This window comes from Tenrec ecaudatus, chromosome 3 (assembly GCF_050624435.1).
Source record: "Tenrec ecaudatus isolate mTenEca1 chromosome 3, mTenEca1.hap1, whole genome shotgun sequence".
Taxonomy (NCBI): Eukaryota; Metazoa; Chordata; class Mammalia; order Afrosoricida; family Tenrecidae; genus Tenrec; species Tenrec ecaudatus.
The window spans coordinates 110,563,002-110,574,546 of NC_134532.1; the positions used below are offsets into that span (position 1 = coordinate 110,563,002).

Consider the following 11,545-nt stretch of genomic DNA (forward strand, 5'->3'; position numbering starts at 1 on the left):
TAGGTAACGGATATATGGGCTAATATCAGACTTACGGATTTGATCTGGACTGGGCTGGGATGTTTTCTTAATATATAATTACCCTTTGATATAAAATTCTCTATTATACACATGAGTCTGTGTGGATTTGTTTAGACTAACACACATGTCAAAAGAAGCAGACTTCTAAGGCTATGGTGAGGCCAGGGAGGAAAGGGGGCTGGGTAGGGGGAGAGAAGAGGGTCTTACAGATGTGGGGATTTACTGGGATCCTTTCACTGACGAGCTGGACTGTGAAACTGGGTTTTGTCTCTTTTGCCTTGTGTGAGTTAAACTCTACAAATGAAAAGAGACGGCGAGGAAGCTCACAGTCTTGAAAACCCTCTAGCTTCCTTCCCCGTGAGATCTAAACACTGATCTGAGTGGTAACCACAGGAGGAAAAGTAACATTGAAACAGACTTCAATACTTTGTAGCACATGGGCTAGTTTCAAACCAATAATAAAATGGGAGTTGTTACATTAAAAAATAAAGCAAAAAGAATCTCAGGAGGCTAAGTCTAAATGTTTTGCTACTAAGGGTGCAATTCATACAGGCTCAGGTTGACTTGACAAATGTTAATGAAGGACCTTGTCTAGAATTAAACCTAGCTATCCTGCATGGAGTGCAAGAATCCTACCATTACACCACTATTGCCCCTACTAATTAATTATAATTCATCATTAATAAGGATAGCATCATTGTGAGGGCAGCCTCATTGTATAGCCAGTACAGTGTATGGTTTGTAGGATGCAAGTAGAGTCTCAATATTTTTTAAATAAATGAAGGAATTATATAAGGAAATGAAGTGAAAAAAGTACGGATCTTAGCCAGAAAATTCTTGCTAATGATTCCAGGTTGGCTTGATTGAGATCTACCTACCCACCATTCCCCAAACCCACAACTTCCCGTTTCTCTTTGTTTTCCTCCGTATTTGGCATTCCGCCATGCAGGTCAGAGGGAGCGGCAGTAGTGCACGCACACCACAGAAAAGTTCCTTCCACTTCCCTTCGCCGCACACAGGAGCAGGCAGTTGAAGTCCTTAGTGATTAACCCCTTTGACACTTTTTAAGCATCTTCCTTTCATCATTCAATAATATGCAAAACCCTTTGTACCTAAACCTTCTCATTATCTGTAATTACTCTGTGAGGCACATGAGCTGCTAACAAGAAGTGCAATTATCCCGCTTTGTAATAAGAAGCCATATTTATTGATACTGTGATTAGGAAGTCACTAAATATAGATGTGGTAATCTTAGGCTTAGTTCAAGTGCAACCGGATGACTGAAAGGCGCTTTTTCCAGGTGGCCATACCACTGGAAACAAGATGATTACATCAGGGTCACAGGAGTCTTGGTCGATAGATACAGGGCAGGGTAACTACTAGTTTGCTTTAAAAAGCAAATAAAACAAGCTTTATTTGATGGAAGACAGAAGATATTGACAGTAGTTTTTTGCTTAAATAATTCAAAGGGAGAACTACCTTCTCCTCCATGCCTGTCTCACAACCAAATACAACGGTCCTCCCCACTCACAGTCATCCTATTTCACACCAAGCGGAAAACCAATCAGAATGCAGCAGCATGGTCTCCTCCACTCTTTGAACAGTCACAGGTTTGGATGATCATTAGGGGGTCTTTCAAAGAGTGTTGTGAGCAACATGGAGGCCGAGGTTCTGAAACTCTCAGTAGCAATGACTGCGAGGGGTAGATTGAGAGAAAGAGGAGGAAAGTACGGCAGCGTGTCTCTTATCTTCCCCACCCACTGTCCCAGAGCAAGACCTCTAAGGATATAGATTTGCTCCAAATCCCACCCCATTCCTTACCATAGAGAAAACAGAATCCAGATGACTCGGAAGGTTAATGATGATCTGCGTTGTCCCCAGGCCTGCTCCCCAGTAAACTGGTTGACCTCTTGCTCTCTGCACCTGCCTCTAGGTTTTCTAGGGGAGTTCATGAACCTGGCTTGGTCAGTGTTTCCACACAAGCTATGCAAACACCTGCACTAATTACAATGGAGAAAAGCCATTTGCATTAACACAACAAAGGACCCTGAATCCAAGGGTGTGATTTTGCAAAAATGTGCGTGCCCTTGAGTATACAAACTATATACATCCATTTTCTGTTATAAATTATAAAAACCATACTCTAGCAGTCAAGGCAAAAGCGAGAATATCTCCGTGGGGCAGTCTCAGCCAGTGTGTTAGTCTGGGTTGACAAGATAAACTAATCCAAAGACACTCATGTGTGTGAGAGAGCTTTATATCAAAGAGTAATTGTATATCGAGAAAACATCGCAGTGTAGTCCCAAGCAAGTCCATAAGTCCAGTATTAGCCCCATATGTATGGTACTCCATAAATTCCTCTTCAGACTCACGCAGTACATACAATGATGCCGAATGCAGGAAGATCACAGACTGGTGGGTGAAAAAGTCTTGTGGATCCAGTGGCAGTGGCAGCATCTCAGCACTGGCGCAAGTCTCCGTGTGGTTCCTCCAGTTCTCCAGGTATCTCAGCAGCAGGAAACTGAAGCAGAGAGAGTGTGGCCTGTCTCCATGGAGAAAAAAGGACGTTCCCAGAATTCTCATGATGGAAGGAAGCACCATCAGGCTGATGATTCCTGATTGACAGGCTGGACTCCACCCCTTTGCTCTTAATATCTTCAAGTTGACATGCACTTATGACACTACCAAACTAGGCTTTCCCCAAGAGGTGGCAAAATGGCCCTCACTATACCTTAGCACTTAGCAACTGGAGTAGGAGCAGTTACTCTTTCTCAATTCGAAGAGAAGTCCAGAATTGAGTATCATCGTTTTAGTTTGAAGCAAGGATCCATTTCTGGACCCGTCCATGTGAACAGAGTCATGGGAAATGTTGATTAGCCATCGCTGGATCACAAGCCCAGGAAATGGAATCAGCGAACTACACTGTCAATTTGGGAAGGTGTTGCTTAAAGGACAGCCTGGGTGGTATAGTGGGTTATCGCTTGGGCTGTTAACCTCAAGGTCAGAGGTTAGTATCCACCAGGTCTTCCTGGGGGAAAGATGAGGTTATCTGATCCTGTAAATATACAATACAAAAGACACCACAGTACTACAAATGGCTCTCTTGCTTGGTTCCATTGTGTATAGGGTCCTATGAGTCAGAGTCAACTCGCTAACACTCCCCCCACACACACACACACCGCCACCACTAACAGAAGCAAACCCAGCAGCCTGGCTCCAGAGTGTGTACTATCTTCATCTTCTCTGTGTGCATTCTGCAGTTTCCTTTTGCCTCGGTTATACACGATGAGAATGTTTGAAGCATCATCTCAACATTGCAAAAGCAGGAGTGGTTGATATCTTTTCTCCCCAGGCATATTCAGAAATCCATTCTCAGGGTCCAACAACAGTACACTGGACCCACTGCCATCAAGCCAATTCTGATTCATAGAAACCCTATTCTTCAAGCTCTTTGTGTATTAATTAAAAATTTTTTAGGTATACTTAGAAAAAATAGTTTTATTGACCCATATGTCATACAATAATATCATTCAGTCATAGTAGGAAGAATTGTACAATCATCACCACCATCAATTTCAAAATATTTTCTTCTCAAACATAACAGCAGCTGTGCACAGCTCTGGGAAGTGTTTATCGGTCAGACACGGGATTGCAATGAGTCGGAATCAACTTGGTGGCACTTAACAACAACTTTCTCAAGATTGAGAAGGCTAATTGTTATTAGCTCTCCATTTCCCTTCAACCTCCCTGCCATGCCCCTAAGTAATTATTAATCCAGTTAGTGTTTCTCTAGATTTACCTATCCTGGCTTTAAGATAGAGAACATCATACAAACATAGTCGATGCTCAAGGAAGCAGCAGTCAAGAAATCAAATGATATTGGGCAAACCTACTGCTAAAGAGTTCTTTAAAGTCTTTAAGAGGAAAAAGGGGCACTTTACTCAAGCCATGGTATTTCCATTCCCCTCATATGCACGTGGCAGTTCAATAATGCGTAAGGAAATCTGCAGAAGCATTGATGCACCTGAATATGCTGTGGGTGAAGAATATTAGAAGTACCGTGAGCTGCCAAAGAACAAACAAATGCTCCTTAGAAGTAAGAGTGCTGAGACTTCCTCTCAGACTTGGCACATGTGACCAGAAACGACCAATCCCTGGGAAAAGACATTATGCTTAGCAAAGTAGAAGCACAGCAAAAAAGAACCTCTCAACGTGATGGCCTGACTCAGCAGATGTAACCACGGCCTCAAACATAACCACTGGGAGGAGGGCACAGCACCGGGCAGTGTTCCATTCGATCATACACCAGATCACTATGAGTTGGAATCAACTTGCTGGCACTTAACAACAACAACTTTCTCAAGCATTAAGGCCATTAAAAGAAAAAAAAAAAAGGGCAACCCAAACACTCTCATTTGGGTCAATTCTCACTCAAAGTAACCCTACAGGACAGGGTAGAACTGCTCCTTTGGGTTTCCAAGTATATAAAATGTTATAGAACTAGACAGCCTTATTTTTCTCCCTGAGAAGTAGTAGGTGGTTTTGAACTGCTGACCTTTCAGTTAGCAGCCTAAGGTATAACCCACTATCCACGAGAGCTTGAATCGAATAAGTCTCAATCATCCAAGGGACATCTTTGCTCTTTTTTTTTTTAGGGATGGAAACCATTTTTTTGTTTGTTTGTTTGTTTTAATCATTATTAGTTAAGTACATCAGCTAAGTTAATAATTCACCTATTTGGCCCCAACATACAATGGATGAGGTATTTTACAAGAGCGATTTAGCTTCGGTACATTGTGTTTATAGCTGGGAAGTGACCTTAAACTTGTTCAAGAGCAGAAATATATGAAAGGGCTACAAGTGATAACACAGGGTAATGTCCTGACACCAGAGCCAAAGGACAGATATTTGGGAAGAATATTTTCTCTATGAAGAATATTTTTGAGAATAGATGCTTTTCCTTTGGCTGAAATATTCAATAATTTGAAGTCACTAAGGTTACCATTAAAGAGGAACCACTCCTAAGTCAGCCGGTGTCCTGAGCAAGGAGAATTCGGCGCAGAAGGAAACTTAGTGATCTTGGCTACAGTGGTGTAGGCATTTCTGGCACAAAACTCAGCAAAGAAGTCACCACTTAAGCTCGGCTTGAGCCATTTGTACTTCAGAGGGGTAAGAAAATGTTGGTATTGGTGGAATTTTTCACTTTTGTTTCATCAGCTGGGATGAATGGTAATTTGTGGAGTGGTACTAATTCACAGCATCAGCACCTTCTGAATCTCAACCCAGGAAGCAGCAAGCAAAATTGGGGCAGAGGGAGTTGACTTCACCAGTCCAGGTTGCACAGGGTGACGCCTGCACCTGCCAGTCTGTGCACCCTGCAGGCAGGACCATGGAGGGCGTGGACTGAAACCCAGTGGGATAATCTTTCAATTATTAACTGCAATCTTGGAAGTGTCCTTTGTGCAGCTGTTCTGGCTACATTGGAGACTTCCCATTAACACTTTTTCCCCCCCCTCTGGACACACATGAGGCACAACATAATGTCTTCCAGAAGTGGAGGTGAGAAATGGCAGGCTAGAAGAACCTAGAAGAGCCCCAGGCTCATGCAACTGGAACTGCCATGGAACCTAACCACGTGTGTTTGCAGGGAGACTTCTCCCGTGTACCGCACACCATCTGACTCCGTTAGTCACCTGTGGCGATGCTTGCACCTCCACCGACACCTTCCCAGCTCGGCCTGAAATCCTTGACCAGGAGGCCAGCACAGCCTCATGGGCGCAGCTTGTCCCCATACGTCCTGCTGGAGAGCAGAATCAGACAAGTGCCGCTTCTGCAGGGAAAGGAGCCACTTCAGGAGGGTCTGTCCCCTCAGCACACATCGTCGGTTTCTGAGAACCGTCTAGAGATGTTTTCCCCTTACCCACCTTTGATTTTTTTTTAAAGCCATGTCTGGATCTTGGTTTCCTTTGCTGTGGCAGGAAAATTCTTTGGCTTTTCTGTGGAGTTCTGCATTAAGGGGGTTCATTAGGGAAGTTAACAAGTTACCACTAGTCGGATCAGCAAATGGTAACAATATGGCCATTGGTCTCCTCAGTCAGCAGTCAAGTCTCTCTCTGGTCTCAGCCTTTCAATCGTGTGTTCCCTTGAATTTTAGTTCCAACGACCAGAAAGCTAGACCCGCCTCCCCCGCCTCCCCCAGTCACTGTGTCTTCTCACACTTCCATAGTCTCAGGTCAGTGGAGAAGGTAACCCCTAGCCTCAGGGCCGCTCCTCCAAGTCTTGATTCCAGTCCCTGATGTCTTATTGGCCTCCACACTTCAGACAAGATCTTGAACATGCTCCACCAAGGTCTTTGGCCTTTCTCCACCCTCCGTCTTTGCTTCTTATGGCTTTTTCTTGTCATTGCTTAATTTCTTAACTCTTTCTTCTTTTTGATGTTAATTGCTGATTCAAGTAGAATGAAGTAATTTTAAAACTTCAATTTCTTCTCTGTTTACCATGATATTCTTTATCATATGATTCATTTGTGAATAATATTTTCCTCCTATTGGGGTGTAAGTTAAAGTGGCAACTTGAGTCTTTGACCTTCGTCAGAAAGTACTTCAACTCGGCTTCATCCTCGGCAAACAAAGTTGAGGCATCTGTACATTGCAGGCTGTTAAGGGGACTCTTTCCGATCCTGATGCCAAGCTTTCTTTATATGCCCTGGTGGTTTGTTCAGCCTACAGACGGGATATATATATATATATATATATACCATCAAAGGGTACTGTTTACACCACCCCTTTCCCATTTTAGAATCATATTTTTTTAATATATAGGAATACCACGTGGTTTAAAATCAGGAACATGTGCGCCGGGGCTGTACCGCTCCCAACACTTGTTCAATGTGTGTGCTGAGCACATCATCCGAGAAGCTGGGCTGTATGACAGTGAGGGCAGCATCGGGAGGGAAAGAGAGTTTCTTAACAATCTTCAATATGCAGATGACCCACCTTTGCTTGCTGAAAGCGAGGAGACACTGAAGCACTCGCTGATGAAGATCAAGGATTGGAGTCTTCAGTGTGGGGTACAAGTCGATGTAAGGAAGACCCAAGCCCTCACAACGGGGCCAGTAGGTGACATCATGATCAATGGAGAAAAGGCTGAAGTTGTCCAGGATTGTGCCCTACTTGGGTCCATCGCCAATGCTCAAAAAGCAAGGCTTGTGAGGATGGCACAGGAGCACACAGTGTCTTGTTCTGTTGCCCATAGAGTCGCTATGAGTGGGAGCTAACTGGCTGGCCCCTAACAACAACAACAAATGTGGTGGTCTGCGTGTTGTTGTGGCTTTGGAAGCGATGGCGCTGGTGTGCTAAATATCAGTCCGTTGCTCATTACAGCAGAACTTGTAGTCTCGGGAAGACTAGAATGAGAAGCCTAGGAATCTGTGCTTTTGAAAATCAGCAATGAAAACTTTTGGGGGACTAGGCCTCACTTGCTTTGGGAACATCATAAAGAGAATTCAGCCCCTGCAGGAGGACTTCATGTTCTGAGAAGCAGAGGGCCAGGGATGAGCCCAAGCTTATCTTCAACAATAAGAATGCAGCATCACCAGGAAACAATTTCGTTCTGCGGTGACATAAGATCACCATGGGGCAAAGTCAAGTTGATGGCAGCTGTCAATCAGGTTTTATTTTATCCTAAATTGACCCCCTCTTGGCCTTGGATTAAATGATAATATATCTAAAATCATGGACGACCTGATCTCATTGTGTTTTTCTAAACATATTAAAAATAAATGTCTAGTAAATCCAAATTAAAGCCATAAAATACCACTCACACAACCAGAATGGTACTTGTGACTATGGGACAACTGAATCTCTCATGCATTATAGATAGAAATGCAAAATGATGCAACCACCGTTAGGGCAGTGATTCCACTTACGTGTAGATTTTTTAAAGCTGTTTGATGCTAATCATACCCATGTGAGCAGTTCATATCTTCCATAAATTATGCATCACATCAGAAAGTGATCTCCCTCGGGTTCCCATGCATTTTCATTGTGTTTAAACCTGAGTCACACAATGAGATCCGTACAAATTTCCTTTAGAGAAGATAGGCTCCCAAGAAGCAGAGAGATGCCATGACATTAAAAGAAAAAGTCCAAGTGTGGAACTCTGGTTGTGTTCTACTTAAGTAATGCTGAAAAATGCAGTCCCATAGCTGGTAAATAATAAACAAGTCAGTGATCAACATTGGGCCTTACCTAGGTCATGGTGGTCTTTTAAACAATTCTTTTTTCTTGTAATCCAGGTGAGTTTTTATGAAGGGCAGGACAAGTCCAGATGTTACAGCCTCAAGAGGGTACAGGGTATTTCTGGAGAGCATGCCAAGCCACGTGGAAGCCGCTCTGGGTGGGGTTCACAACTGAGCACAAGCAACCACGTGGAAAAGAGCACCCACACCTGTGGGACTGGGGGCACCCTGGGAGGCCAGGAGCCCAAGAACCCTAGAGACTAAGGGCATGTGTGCCCAGAAATTGGCATGTGCTAATTTGGCATGTGGACCATGAGGCTGGGGGCCCCGAGTGGGTCCAGAGTGGGTCCGAGTGGGTCCCCTTGGGGGGGGAGAGACCCTCACCCTCCACCTGCCACTGACCAGGAGCTTGGTAAGAGAGAGAACTGGCCTTCCAGCAGCCAGCCTCTTTTCAAAGACTTTAAAACTACATGGTCAGGGGAATGGACCCTTCCTCTATCACTGAGCTGACTAACTGGTTAATAAATAAGGAGATTAAATGCTTAAAAAGAGAAAGAAAGAAAAAGTTGAGTTACTTGAAGGTAGATTGAGGTTTGCACCTGGAAAAGACCCCACAAAAAACAACTTACTGCCATCAAGTTGATTCTGAATCATAACAACCGTGGAGGACTAGATCGAACTGGCCCTGTGGGGTTTGTACTCTGTAAATCCTTATGTAAGAGGAAAGTCTCATCTTTCTCTCATGGAGCGGCTGGTGGTTTCAAACTGCTGACCTTGCAGTTGGCAGTGCAGCACTATCCTGCTATGCCATAGCTGCCTGCAGATGACTCTAGTGTACAGACCATTGTGAAAAAGGAAATAAAATTCATGAAGTCGTAGGAGCAACATAACATAATTATGTTCCTGGAAAGAAAACTTTGCATTTTTTGTGAAAAAGTTTTTAATCTTGAATCAAAATTGCAGTCTTAATGGGGTGTAGCATATTATACATGCAACATACAAAATGAGTGTTAATCAACTGTTTATGTAATCAGCAATGCTTTCAGTCAATGATAGGCTATTGGTAGCTAGCTATTTTCAGGGGAGTCAAATTTATATGTGGATTTTCAAGTGCATTTCCTAGCCCCTGTATTGTTGAAAGATCAGACAGCTGTACACCTATCAGATGGCCCTTTAGTTTCAACCTTAAATATTCTCCCTCTAGAAATGGATACATTCACACAAAAAGACCCAGGGACTCAACTTTCACTTAAGTAATAGACAGGCCTGTAAGGTGAACAAGGAGTCCTGGTGGCATAGTGGGTTACATCATCAGCCCGCTAACCACACGTTCAGCAGTGTGAAATCACCAGCTCTGCAGGAGAAAGATGAGGCTTTCTACTCCCATAAAGATTTACAGTCTCCAAACCCCCCAGGGCCAGTTCTACCCTGTCCTCAAGAGCTGCTGTGAGTTGGCATCAACTTGATGGCAGTGATTTTGGATCTGCTTACCAGGTAACAGTAGCATTCGGGAGCTCTGGGCTCCCCGCACAGTCACCCACACCCGACCAGAAGAGCCACATTCTCCAGCTCTTTAGCGCAGAAAGCAGGAACCCAGGGGAGAGGCGAAATATGAAGCTGGTGATGTCACGAAAACAAAATATGTATGAATTGTTGAATGGAAACACAATTCATTCTGTAAACTTTCACTCAAATCACCCAAAAAAGTTTAAAAATTAAAGATGTGAAAGAACAAAAGTTTCCCAAATTCACTGCCATCGAATCGATCCTGACTCATATGGACACTATTCATAACAACTAAAAAAAAATTGAGAACATGCCAGACAGAGATCTGGTCGATAAATTATGATATATTCACATTTTGGAATATTACTCAGTGTGGTAGTTACATAATTTCATGTCAACTTGAAGATATATAGAGGTGTAGAGCTGGAGGCTAGCTTGTCAATCAGACCACAGATTGAGGAAGAACAGGCGGAGAGAAAGATATTACACACCAGGAGCATATATGCGTGCTCTATGGCTTCAATTATTGTAAGTTATAGAAGAAGGAAACCATCTTTGTCAGAATAAAATCAGAACAGTGGTTGCCTAGGGATAGGAGGAGTAGCTGTGGGAATTACGGAGGAGCAGGCATGAGCTGTCTGGGATGATAATAACGTTCTGTATTTTTGTGGAAGTTTGAGTCATACCAACGTATGTGTGCATTTGTCAAACTCAGTAAATGTTACTCCCAATGAAAAATAAACTAAACAATACTGAACACTCAAATATTTGCATGCTGAAGGTCTTGGAGCTGGAGTAGGTGCAGGGTGGGTGTGGCAGAGCAGAGGTAGGAGAATTTACTAATATGTTCAACTTCTTGTGAAAAGTCTTTAAAAACTAGGGTGGATGGATGGATGGATGGCTCAAGTAAGGATGGATAGGAGATTATACATGTGATAAAGTGCCTCAAGGATCCCTGGTGGGATAGTGGTTACCGGGTGGGCTGTATCTGCAAGGTCCACTGTTAGAAATCCCCAGCCGCTCTAGGGGTGAAAGATGGGGTTTCCACTCCTGCAGGGGGTGACCATCTCAGAAACTCACAGGGACAGTTCTGCCCTGCCCTATTGTGTCATTGTATGGTGGCAGCAACTCGATGGCAGTGAGTTTTCAAAGTGTCTCAGGCTAGGTTCTCTAGAAAGACAAAATCAATGAACTTGTTTATATATTTATGTGGAGAGGTTTGTCTCAGGAAGTGACTTACATAGTTGTAAAGATGGACAATTCCCCAGGCTATGAATCTGTTGTCAAGCTGGGGGCTTCTCCTGACTCACATAGCTGCAGGGGCTGACAACCCCACGATATGCAGATCAGACCTCAGACTGACTGCTGGCTCACAGGCTACCAAAGCTGAGGAATCCCAAGATCAGCAGCAATGTGGGGCACTGACTCAAGTCCAAAAACATGGAGGTCAAATGATGAGCCAGGATGCAGGCACCAGACTGAGCAAAAACTTATAGACTATTGTCATGATGTCTATCCAGGTTGCACACCCCAAGAAAACTCCTTGTCAACTGATTGGCTGCTCATAGCAGATCTGATCATACAAATGATCACATTATATCAACTCTGCTCCAAGAAAGATGATTGTGTCATAATCACCAATCTGATGGCCCAGTCAATACCCAACCTTAACCATTAGGTAGAGAAAGAACAATAGAACATTAATCACCAAATCTACATGGTGGACTTAGGAATGTTCACTGTAAAATAGTTTTCATTTGGTTGTATTTAGAAAATTTT

At 43.5% G+C, this 11,545-nt stretch overlaps 1 non-coding gene and 1 pseudogene across 1 annotated transcript; one reads left to right on the forward strand and one right to left on the reverse strand.

Annotated features, from left to right (window-relative positions):
- The first annotated feature begins 358 nt into the window (after positions 1-358).
- LOC142444182 (small nucleolar RNA SNORA61) lies at positions 359-478 on the forward strand. The gene has a single exon (XR_012783839.1). It is a non-coding gene; the product is annotated as a small nucleolar RNA SNORA61 (small nucleolar RNA).
- Positions 479-5,447: 4,969 nt separating this feature from the next.
- Positions 5,448-6,033, reverse strand: LOC142442327 (developmental pluripotency-associated protein 4-like; annotated as a pseudogene).
- Between the last annotated feature and the right edge of the window lie 5,512 nt (positions 6,034-11,545).